Source organism: Aotus nancymaae, unplaced genomic scaffold (assembly GCF_030222135.1).
Source record: "Aotus nancymaae isolate 86718 unplaced genomic scaffold, 86718_ANA_hifiasm-v0.15.2.pri h1tg000039l, whole genome shotgun sequence".
Classification (NCBI taxonomy): Eukaryota; Metazoa; Chordata; class Mammalia; order Primates; family Aotidae; genus Aotus; species Aotus nancymaae.
This window is the reverse complement of record NW_026988453.1, coordinates 5,805,349-5,817,712: the sequence shown is the minus strand read 5'-3', so window position 1 is coordinate 5,817,712 and position 12,364 is coordinate 5,805,349. Positions and strand designations below refer to the sequence as shown.

Here is a 12,364-nt window from a genome sequence, read left to right as displayed (position 1 = left end):
CCTGCTGGGAAGCGAAGGCGCTCGCTGCAGAGAAGCTATGGGAAGGGCGCGGGGAGGTGCATGAAGTGGGCGTGCAGGGAGAAGTGGGTGCGGGGCGCGTGGGACCCCGCTGCGCCTGCTTCGCTTTGTTGAGGAGCTGGAAGACCACGCGCGCGTGACGCTGGGGAGCCCCTGGCACAGAGTGGGGTGTGCTGGGGGCACCGGCGGTGTGCGGGGCTGGCTGCCTTTCTGTGCCCACCCCCCCCCCCCCGCCCGCCCTGCCGCAGCCGTCCAGGGTTGGGATGTGCGGCTGCATTTTCCACCCCTTCCTCTCCCAGAAACTTTCGCACACTTTAACACACGCCGCGGCTCTGTGCATTGGAGGAAGTAGGCTCCTGGCGATCCTGGCAAGCTTGCAGAGACCCGGGTGGGCGATGGGAGGAGGCAGCTGGGCAATGGGAACCGGCGCCCAACTCAGTTTGCTGTGTGACCTTGGACAAGCCGCTGCACCTCTCTGAATCTCAGGATGATGCAGGCGCGTGGTGCCCAAAACTGGAATGGGGACAAGGTGGGGGAGGGTGCACGGGGGAACAAGCAAATGGGCAGGCCTGCCCCAGCCTGCCTGGGAATTGCCGCCTTTGATCCCTGGCCTCTCTTAAGTGAGTTCAGCGCTCACTTCCGGGGCAGGGGGTGACTAGGTGGAGCTGTGAACCCAGTGCCCCAGGGAGAGTCCGAAAGCTTCCTTTCTGACCTGTCCCATGACCTTGGGCAACTCACTGACCCGCTCTGGGCCTCAGTATCTTCATCTGGAAAACGGGGTTTGGAATTCAAGGTATCTGAGGTTTCTCCCAGTCCCAACACCCTGCAGGTGCCACCCACTGAAAGGATGGAGGTGGGGTGCAGCTGGGTAGAATGACCTCGCCTCTGGGAAGATGGTAGCTCCCCTACTGCACCCCTATGCCAAAGCAGCAGGGCTGTGGCACCCTTAGCGATTCGCTGGTCATCTCTCCCCAGTGTCAGAATCCAGGCGATGGAGAGAAAAGCCTGCTTTCCAGCATTACACATCCTCTTTGCAGAGGGCAGATTCTTCCCTGGGGAAAGGTTCCCGGTGACAGATAGATGACCATTGGTTAAAGGGTGATGTCACAGACCTCACAAGGTCATGCAATCTGCTCTCTACCTCCAGACAGGGCTGCATCCACCTCAGATAAGGAAGATCTGAAGGAATCCTCTCTTTTTTAGGAAGATCTCCACTACAATGGCCTAGAGCACCCCATTGTGCAATGTGACAGTCCTTGCCACAGCAAAGTCTAATCTAACTCCTTTTTGGGATGAGCTCTGCTTCTGTCCTCAGTTAAGATGAAACAATAGCTTCTTACTGGGCATCAGGGTGTTGTGGATGAGTCCTGGTTTGAGACATGAGAGCTGAGTTTAATTTACAGGCTCTGCTTCCAACTTGTGCGACCTTGTGTGACCTTGGGCAAGGCCCTTTCTTGCTTTCCTCCCCTGTACGTCGAGAAGGTAGAGCTAGATAACTTCTCAGGCCCTTGCAAACCCACAATTGTGTGGCTGCAGTTCTGGGCTGGTGTCTGAGTAGCAGGAAGTGGGCTTGGCTGGATGACAGGAGCAGGTGGTCTCCAGAAATTCCCAATGCATTGTTCTCCCACTTCTGTCACCAGAGTCGAGACAACTTGAGACAAAATACTGTGCGTGAATTTCAAAGGCCAGCGTACCCCTGGAGGGAGTCCCCAGGAGACGTTGGCTCTCCTGGTTATTAGCTGTGTGACCTTGAGCAAATTACTTTATATCTTTGAGCTTCAGTTACTCAGTAGTCAAAACAAAATGAGAAGAGTGGTGGTATTTTCGGGTTTTTATGAGGATTAAACAAGAAGCATATGTAAATACTTGGTCCAGTGCCGAGTTAAATCCTCACTGAGTGGTAGCTATTGTTAGTAATAATACTTGCCGTGTAGCAAGCAGGTGGTAGGGCAGCTGTGAGCAGTGGCCACAGAGAGCAGGGAAAGTTCGTGGGCTGCGGTGTGATCTTCCCCTACCATCTTCAAAGCTTCCCTACAAAATGGTAACATCAGCTCGCTCTCTCTGTCTCTGTGACCGTTAGGACCATTCTGCAGCAGAAACTTTATGAGAAACAGAGAGACTGCTTGACTTTCCAATAATCTCCCCGTTTTCCTTTCATTCTCCCTTCCCCACTGTCTGCCACACCTCTGTGATTATGACAAAAGGGGCCTTTTACTCCATTCCCCAAACCTTCTAGGAATGGACCAACTGAGAACCAGAGAGGGGTAAGGCCGGATGTCCCTGGAGTGAGTGGCTGAAGGCATGTCTACAACCTGGTGGAAGGAGTGGCGAAGGGACAGGCTCAACCTGGAGGGAACTCCCAGGACCCCAGGGCCAGGACTGAGGTTTACCCCAGACTTGCTATGTGACCTTAGGCAAGGCGTACTCCACTGTGGACCTCAGTTTTCTTGTATGTGAAGTGAAAGCTTGGTTTAGATGACCCAAAGTCCTTTTGGTTCTATTGATCCATGGCCTGGCTGGCTCTGCCTTTGCCGAGGCGGGGTGGGGTGGGGGGGGCGGTGGGAGGTTTGTTGGAGTCATTCAGGCTTTGGGTGTTCACTGCCCCTTGATTCCAGTCCTGTAAGTCAGCTTGGAGAGAGACGATGATCTCCCCTTCTCAGTAAGAGTGCTGATGGTTAAGAGCAAAGCCTTTGAAGATGTCTACAGCCAGGTGGAAGGAGTGGTGAAGGGACAGGCTCAACCTGGAGGGGGATTCCCAGGACCCCAGGGCCAGGACTGAGGTTTACCCCAGACCTGCTATGTCTAGGTTCCCATCTTGGCTCGCTCCTTAATATCCATGTGGATTTAGGCAAATTATCAACCTCTGAGCCTCAATGATCTCATCTGTGAAATGGGAATATTACTTACCTGGAGTAGGAAGTCCCTAGTATGATATTGACCAGTGTACAAGGAATGGGTTTTTGAGGTTCTATGTTTTCACAGAGAGGGCTCAAGTTAGAGGAGGAGCAGGGATACAGTTCACAGTCCTGCAGTTGTCACCATGCACACGCTCCCCCCAGATGCCCCAGTGTCTCCTGTGGCCTCCTGCCACGCACTGGCCACAGGCTCCAGGAGTTTACATGCTCTGGTCTCCATCATGGGGCCTGGAGAAAGGAAGAGCTCAGCCACAGAGGCCAAAGGCCAAGCAAGCGTGAGTCTGAGAGCAGGGTGCTAACAAAAGGCTCCTGATGATGAGGGAACACGAGCCAGCGGCGTGGCATCTGTCCATTCAAGGTTAGTCATGAGGAAAGGCTGTGAGATGCAGCCTTGGAGAAAAGGCGGAAGGAGCGGGGCACTTCGCCGTCCACAGGGATGTGCTGATGAGTGGCATGGCAGGACCAGGCACTAAAAGGGGCTGTGGGATCATCTCATCCAATCCTTTGGTTTTGATTATGGGGAAACTGAGGCTTAGAGAGGGGGAGCTCCTTGCCCAGGACCACACAGCACATTAGCACCCACAGTGGAGCTTGCTGGCCCTTGTAGACCCTCAGTCCAATGCTCTTTTCTTCCTCCCTGTTAAGCACCAAGCAGTTATTTTCCATCTTTTCTAAAATCAGAGCACAAGGTAAAAGGCCTTGACTGCAGCAGAAGAGACGTGGGTCCAGATAGGAAGGAACTTCCTGATCTAGATACTGAGATCATGGCGTCCAGTCTTCCCATTTTGTAGAACAGAACACGGAAGCCCAAGAAAATTAAAGAACTAGTTTAAGGTGACCGGGTCTCAGACACTTGAATTCCCAGGCCTGAGCTCTCTCAGTTACGCCTTGAGCCACACTGCTGCTCTTGAGCCAGACAGGGCAGCAGGATAGCCAAATGTGAAAAAAATAAACGCAGATGGGCTTGGGGAAGGGAGGGAGGACAGAAAGACAGAAATATTACTTCCAAAAGCACGCTTTTCTTTCTCGGCTTGTCTCAGTTGGCCCCTGCTCAGAGCTGTAGAGGCTGACAGCCTGCTTTGCCCTCTGAGAGCAGAGAGGAGGGAGACAATAGCCAGCCCCCCTGGTCTCACTTCCATTGACAAGGCTGAGTGAAAGAAAGTCAATATTTGCCCAGTGGCAAAGGACAAGGAATAAGTCCGACTTGGGATGGGGCGGGGTGGGGGCTTACAGGGTAAGGTGGTGGGGAGCGATTCTGAAAGGAAAGGCTGCAGTGTGTAGGACCTCGGGTGTGAGCACTTGACTTCTAAAGGAGCCTTTGGATTTTCCGCATTAAATAACCCTTTGTATCTCGGAGTGCATCCGGCCCCATTTGCAGGCACCATCCTCCTGGAAGCCCTGATCCCTAATAAATTTCCCTTATTGTTTGGAGCTGACACCTCCCCAGCTTTCAGCTCCCTGGAGAAATGGAACTTTTGAAGCTTTTGCAGAAAGGCGTTGGAGCAGATGGCCCATTGAGCGGGTCTCAGGCAGAAGCTGCGGCAGCTGCGAGAAATGCTCGCCTCCTTATCTGGGCCTAGGGAAAGATGTGGAAAAGTCCTTGGCAGGTCAGGAGAGGCTGTGAATATTTTTTTTCCTGCCTTTGTTTTGTTATCTTTCCATTTTTCTTCTCTGCATCCTGCTACCCTTTCCTCCGTGTCCTGAGACTGGGGAGGGCTGGAGGGGAGGAGGGGCGAAGCCCACAGCCTTTCCCCAACTGCAGTGGAATTCTTGAACCCTGTAGCAGCTGCCGGCTCCTTCAGTGGCTTTTGTGATTGCTGCGTTGCTCGTGGAATCACATCTTAGCAATTTAACAAAGGGTGCATTTGGAAGCAGAAGGGTTTCTAGTAGAAGGTAATGGGGCTATACTGCAGCAGGAAGGGTTCATGTGAGGTACAAGGAAGGACTTCCTACCAGGGGAATCGCCCACTGTTGGCGAATCTGCTTAGGTGGACAACCATGTGAGTTGATCTACGGGACTCCCTTACTCTCTTGGAGATGAGCCAGGTTTGTTACCTACTTCTGAAGGGGCCACAGTGACATTCCTGGAGGTCAGTGCTGCCACCCGAGACTAAACCTGGTCCCACAGCCACCAAATTGATCATCAGGACTGGCAGTCTTTGGAGACCAGAAAGGCAGAGGGGCTTCCTAAGCCCTTAGTTTGGCCCCGGGCTTGGGGAGGCTTGGCAGAGTGACCGAGGGAGGGGCAGAGGGTGAAAGGGGGAAGGGGAGGGCCCTTGGCCTGGCCTCAGCCCAGCCAGCCCTGCAGCCAGGAGAGATACTGCAGCACCTATGAGCAGCCGGCAGGAGAGTCTCTCAAAGCTGCTGCTCGCAGCGGGGCAGGCCTCACCTGCCAGCTCCAAGCCTGCCTTCAACCTGCTCCCCACTGCTCGGCTGGGCTGGGACTTGAGGGCAGCCGGCTGCTCAGAGACAGATTGCAGCCTGTCCCGCGTCCCCGCCCCCAGCACATGGCACCCGGGCGAGAGGACAGCCCAGCTCCCGGACTTATGTGGACTTGCCACATTCATACCTTGTCCTGAGCTGACATGTGGGACCCTAGTCCATGGCTTTTGGTTTTGGTTTTCTGTTTTTTTGAGACAGGGTCTCACTCTGTCACGCAGGCTGGAGTGCAGTGGTGTGATCACAGCTCACTGCAGCCTCAACCTCCCCAGGCTCAGGTGATCCCCTCACCTCAGCATCCTGCAAAGCCAGGACTACAGGTGTGCACCAACCACCACGCCCAGATAATTTTTGTTTTAGGAGGTTTTTCTTTTTCTTTTTTTTTTTTTTTGGCGGGGGTGGGCAGAGACAGGGTTTCACCATGTTGCCCAGGCTGGGCTCAAACTCCTGGGCTCGAGCGATCCTCCTACGTCAGCCTCCAAAAAGTGCTGGGATTACAGGCGTGAACCACCGTGCCCGGGCCCTAGTTCATGTTTTAGTGAGACTTGGGCTATATGGAGCCTGGGACTCACATGTGCTTGGCACTGATACGCAGTGGTTAAACCTCAGATGCTGGGGCTAGGTCAAATCCCAGCTCCTCTAGTTTTTTATCTGTGGAACTTTGGCTAAGTTATTCAAACACTTGTTACCTCAGTTTCCTCATCTGTAAAATGGAAATGAAATAGCTTGCCATCGGGTTGGCATGAGGATTTGATGTATGACTGTTTACATATAGTTCTAAGAATAGGCAGTAGCTGACACGTGGTGCTATAAAGATTTCACTATAAAGTGCTATAAAGAGTGTTATTATGGTGTTTCTGAAAACTGAACAGGGACATTTTGTCGATAAACGTAGCAGCAGAGCTGAGAGTGGGGCAAGGCAAGGATATGACCGGCTTTGATGAGAAGGATCTAAAATCCGGTGAACCCACTATTAAGTTACTGCACATGGCCCCAGGCAAATGGTTTCTCCCTATCTCTTGGACCTCAGTTGTCCCCATTAGAAAATGTGGAGAGGGATACCTGTCTTCCTCATTTCTCCCAAGATGTCCCGGGATCAAATGAGGCAGCTGATGGTCTGAAAAAGTCAGTGAGCCTAGCAGATGCACAGGCTAGCCTCTTCCTGTCCCTTCTCTGGAGCACATGCTGGCTTCCTGGCAGAGGCCCTGGTGTGTTTCTACTAATGGCATTAAACCCAGTGGGCTACTCTCCCAGTGAGGCCACTTGGACTCTGGGTGGCTCTGGACTGAATCTGGCCCTTCTTATTTTCTATTGTTCCTTATTTTCCCTGGAAAAAGGATGGTGGTTTTGTATCTCTGAATGCTCCTTAGCAAGGGAGAAGGAGTGTTTCTGAATGCTGTCTTTAGTTATACAAGCAGAGAAGGGGCAGGAGAACCTCTCCTTGGAGCTGGGACACCCTGGCCATGAGCCCCAGACAGACTGAGGTGATGCCTTCTCTGGGGTGTCAAAAGTGGGAGCTCCTTCCCCTACCACCTGCAGCCAGACTATCTGAAGGGGAGGCAGGCAGGGGGACTGAACAGAAGCAGGGCATTGAGTCAGTATCACATTCAGCATCTTTCCTGCCACGTAAGGCAAGGACCCTGGCTGTCAGTGCCCCTATGACTTCCTCCTCCTCCTCCTTCCAGGGCGGGAGGCAGAGCCAACCTGACCTGCTCACAGTATTGGACTGATGGTTAGATTAGGGCCTCATGGATTGGCCCCAGTATCCTCTCCCAAGAACCACGGAGGTGACCAGGCTGTGTATTCCCAAGCCAGCAACCAAGTGACGCCCACTGCCCTACAGACTTCCCACCTGGGGGTGAGTTGTAGGTATGGAGAGGGAAGGCCGCTTGATTTTAGAGATACTCAGGGCCTTAGAAATGCCTGCTTCTGGAGCTGTCCTCAGAGCCTCTTCCTGAATATCATTTTACCAAGAGCCCCAGAGACGAGGTTTCTTGGCCAAGGTCACCCCCAAAATCAACCGTGAGCTCATGGCCTGAAGTCCCCTGTATTTCCTCTGCCCCATTCTCCAGGCTTCCCTAAAGAAGGCATCCAGCACTGGCTAGAAATGTAGGCTTCCCATCAGGTGCCTGTCTCCTGTGACCCCGCTCCTAACCTCAAATCCCCCTGAACATCATCCATTGTAAGCTGGATGGGTTTGGATTAGATGCAGGAAGAACTTCTTGAGTGACTTCATTGGGACAGGGAATGGAGGCTTTCCCCAAGATACGTAAGGAAAGACCTGGTCTCCATGGAGCAAGTCGTAGGAGCTTCAGGAATTTGACAAAGTCCAAAATCAGGTCCACAGCCTGCTCACTGTGGGACTTTGGGCAAGCTGCTGACTCTCTCTCAGCCTTATCACTAAATTGGAATGGATGTGACTTACTATCTTATATATAGAAGTTTATAAATATATATTTACTTTTTAAAAACAGCTTTATTGAGATATAATTCACATACTACACATTCACCCATTTAAGTGCACGATTCAATAGTTTTTAATATATTCACAGAACTGCACAGCCATTCACCACAATCTAATTTCAGACATTTTTTCACCCCTAAAAAGGAACGCCATACATATTAACAGTCACCCTCGATTCTTCCATTCCTCCCAGGCTTAACCAACTAATGATCTACTTGCTGACTCTATGAAATCGGACCTTCTGGATATTTTATTTAGATGGAATTATACAATACCTGGCCTTCTGTGACTGGCTTCCTTCACTCACGTGATGCTTTCAAGGTTTAGCCATGTTGAAGCATGTACCAGTACTTTATTTCTTTTTATTGCCAAATAACATTCCGTTGTGTGGATATACTACACTTTGTCTCTGTATTCATCAGTCGATGGATATTTGGTTGATTCATTCCACTGTTCAGCTACTCTGAGTAATGCTGCTATAAACACTTGTGTAAGGGTTTTCATGAGGATGTGTATTTTCATTTCTCTTGGGTATATGCCTAGGATTGGAAGGATTGTCAAAGGTATACTTATTTTTAAATGGTATATTTATATTATTAGGCTCTGTTCTAAGTATTTTATATGGATAATCTCCTTTAATTATCACAATACAAGGTAGGTACCATTATGAATCCCTGTCTGATAAAGTGAAGAAATGGAGGCATCGTTTGAGGGACATCAAGGGACTTGTCCAAGGATACTCAGCTAAGAGAGCCAGGATTTGGACCCTGGCATCTGGCCCTTTGCTCTTCCACCACCCTCCTCCCACATGTGAAGCTGAAGTGGGAGAATGTCTGAAAGTGCTCCCAGCCTGAGTGTAGTAGGTGCTCAAGAAATGTTTGATGGATGCTGGGAAAGGACCAGACACTGCATTTCGCTGTCTGACTCACGATGTGGCTTTAGGGAATTTGTGTCCCTTTGAGCCTCAGTTAAATTTCCCCAGTACATAAAGCTTCAACATGGCATTTCATGAGAGACAGAACTAGATGGGAGGTGCAGCGTCACACAGAGAGCCCTGGGTTCTAGCTCTGGCTCTCTCACCGGCTTCAAAGAAGACAGAGCTAGACGGGAGGTGCAGCGTCATGCAAAGAGCCCTGGGTTCTAGCTCCGGCTCTCTCACGCAAAGAGCCCTGGGTTCTAGCTCCGGCTCTCTCATGCAAAGAGCCCTGGGTTCTAGCTCCGGCTCTCTCATGCAAAGAGCCTTGGGTTCTAGCTCTGGCTCTCTCATGCAAAGATCCCTGGGTTCTAGCTCTGGCTCTCTCACCGGCTTCAAAGAAAGAATTTTCTTTCTCTGTCTCTTGGTTTCCCTGCCGTTCAATTAGAGACTGGAACAATTGACCCTGTTTCCTTCCAGCTCGCCCATCCTATATAAGTTCTGTGTTCTTCCTCGGCAACTGGAGCCCCCCCAGGGACCTAAGCTGGGATGGGTGCCCAGGGCCTCAGGTCACTGCTGTGCTCAGCGACACTTCTCCCACCCAGTGTGTTAGAAGGCCAGGTAGGGGCTGAGTGGGATGAAGATGGGGAGAGGGGAGAACCCCCCCAAGCCTCCCTCCCTTGGTGTGGGCTGGGGACCTTCTGTTCTCTAAGCCAGAAGAGAGCCACCTCACTATACATCTCACTCTTCCCTGGCTCCCCTCCTCTTGAGTCCTGCTCCCTCTGGAGACACTGCAGCCCTCATTCCAATGAACTACCCAGCCGCCTTCGGAGGCTTGGCCTAGCTCCTGGTTTGGGATCACTTATGGGGAAGTGCTGAGCAGCCACTGGGTGCCCAGCGTGTGTCAGTTGACTTACATAGGAGTCAGTATTTGAGCGAGTGGCTTCCCCTAGGTCAAGATTCCCCAGTTCACTTTTCCCCATCCCGTGTTAGCAAGAGCATTCATTGCATTCTGCAAACCCAACCCGGCAGCACCGAGCGAGGTGTGTCTGCATCTTCCACCTGCACAGCCACATCCCGTAGACTTTTCCTGGGCCCTCCCTCTAGTCCATCTTCCTTACTTCCTGGATGCCGCCAGTCAGAGCTTCTCCTGCATCCCAGGCCCCGTGCCAAGCGAGTAACATACAGGAGAGTGCATTTACCCCTCTGTGGCGGGAATCTGTCGTGTCTCTATGGAAGAGGAAGCACGTCCAGGACAGGGAAATAACTTCTCCAAGGTCACCAAGCCAGTAGGTAACAGTGGAAGGATTTGAGCAAAGACAGTCTGGTCCCAAAGCCTGGGTCACTCGACTGAAAGGAAAGTTGGCATCAAGGGCTTTTAAGGGGGTGCCCAGACCCAGGGAAATCGGGTGGAGCGTCTCTGGGCAGGTGGGCTGTGGACCCCTCCAGGGCAGGTCCATGTCTCTGTGTCTTATCTCTTACACTGCGTGGAGAACAGCTGAGCCTGGGAACGCCCTCTTCTGGACTTAGTCTTCGCATCCACAGAACAGGGTCTGACATTTCCAGCAGGCCTGTGCTCCAAGCTTTCCTGGAGGTCTGGTGATGGCCCCGTAGCCTGCCTTCCACTGGTTATGGAGTCAGTTTCTCCTGGGTTTGCTCTTGCCTCTAGTGTGATGAGCTGGAGTTGCATCCCCAGCTCCCCTCCCCCAATGCCTGCATGTCTCACTATTTTTAAGCTTCGTGGGTTTAATGAGCTGCCTGCTATGACACGTCTTCAACATTCACCTTTTCCTCTAATGAACCTCAGAGAGCTAGGTTGGGCTGCTTTTACCCTTGACAGTCCCCCACCCCAGTCAGGACAACACTGCAGGTTCCAGGCCCTCGGGAGCTGTCCCCTTCTCTGGTGCTGCCTTCTGTCTTGTTTCTCCCCTCCTACCCCACCTCAGCCCCTTCCTGCAGAGTGGTGATGTCATAAAGGGAACTCCTGTGCTCCCCACATAATTTAATTGGCGGCTACTTCTCCTTGAGGACAAACTGCCTGGCAAACCAGCAGGGCCCAGTGAATGAGACCAGTCAGCAGCAAGGGCTGGGATGGAGATGTCAGATTTAGACGCTCTCAGGGTTGGGAGAAGGACCTCAGATTTTATCTAGGCCAATGCTGTGTCCCCTTATCTGAGTCCTGTCTGTAACATCCCTCCCAATAGCGGGCTAACCTGAGCTTGAATGCTCCCAATGATGGAGCACTCATTACCTCCTGGGACCACCACCCCATCAATGGGGTGGTGCTGACTGTGCAAAAATCCTCCTTCATTTTGAGCCTAAATCTATTCTGCCTCTACCCCTCACTGCTGCAAAGGAGGAGCCACAATTCACTCTTCATGAGGAAGCATGCATGTGTCTTAGACAGGGCAGAGGCACCGCTGACCCACAAAGATGTGATGTGATTCCTTCCTCTCAGGGGACTTTGTTGAGGTGAGGGGCCACTGGGAAGAGTTTAGAAGCTGCTAGAAAAAACTGAAGTCCTTCCTGCTTCTCAAGTGCGAAGCAAACCTGCAGCAGAAAATCAAACACTGATGCAGGCTAGCTCTGTCTATGGGGACAGTTATATGCCGGCTCTCTGTTGCCAGCTCCAGGGAGTCAGGGTCTGATAGGAGCCATCCCAGGAATTCCACTCCCAACCAGGGGTCATCTGCAGGGTGACTGAAACTCGCTGTGGTTCCAGAGAGCCAAAGATGCTCACCCGTGCCGGCTTTGGTAGGCAGGCAGCTCATTAAGCCTCTCCAAGGCTCAGGATCTTGCTAGCTTCGAAGAGCACTGGATTGGGAGACAGGCTCCTTACCCTGTCACTTGGGACAAGTCCCTTCCTCTGGCTGTCAGTGCCTCAGCTGTGATCTGTGCTGTACGTGGACCTTCAGAAATGATGGGGCTGGGCGCTGCAGCTGCCGAATGCCGTGTGTGTGGCTGGAGGTGCTTCATCTTGGGCCGTGCTCTGCAGGGCACAGTGTTTGTCACCAGTGGTCATATGAAGGGGACAGTCCTCTGCCAACCTCCGTTCCCCTCTCTCCACTGGCCCAGAGCAGGGAGGCCAGAGCCCTGTGTATTTCACTGCTAAGCAGGGCAAGGGCCCATTCACAAATGTTTGCTGGGGCCCGGGGGTGTGGAGCGATGCCTCCGCTCCGGCGAGGGAAAGCCTAGGGGCCTTGGTGTCCTGGCCCAGAGAGGCTCTCCTGTCCTGGGTCAGGCTCTGTGGAGGGGGTCCCACGTGATGGCGTCTCTGGAGCCAGGGACGTGTTTGGCCATGTCATCACCTTCCCAAGTCAGCTGTCATCTCTGCAGTATCCAGGGTGGTGGCTGTGAGGGGCCCATCGTGGTTTGTGGTTGTCGGACACTCACACAGGCGATGCCTCTTCCTGGAACTGGCCACCCTCTTCCAAGCAGACTGCATCTCCCCCTAAACCTTGGCTCCGTGCTGCTCTTCCAGGAAGCCCTTCTTCAGTGGCACCCTGGTTCTTGGTTCCTTTGCCTGTGGTTCTCAGCAGACGCACCTGCGATCGTGGGAAAGCCGGTTGGCGATGCGATACACTTTGCTCTATTAGGGTGTACGTTCCCTCTCCC

At 52.5% G+C, this 12,364-nt stretch overlaps 1 protein-coding gene across 4 annotated transcripts in view; it reads left to right on the top strand.

Moving 5' to 3' along the window:
* Positions 1 to 12,364, top strand: part of SYT2 (synaptotagmin 2) — a 115,163-nt gene that overhangs the window by 69,382 nt on the left and 33,417 nt on the right. The window lies entirely within an intron of this gene.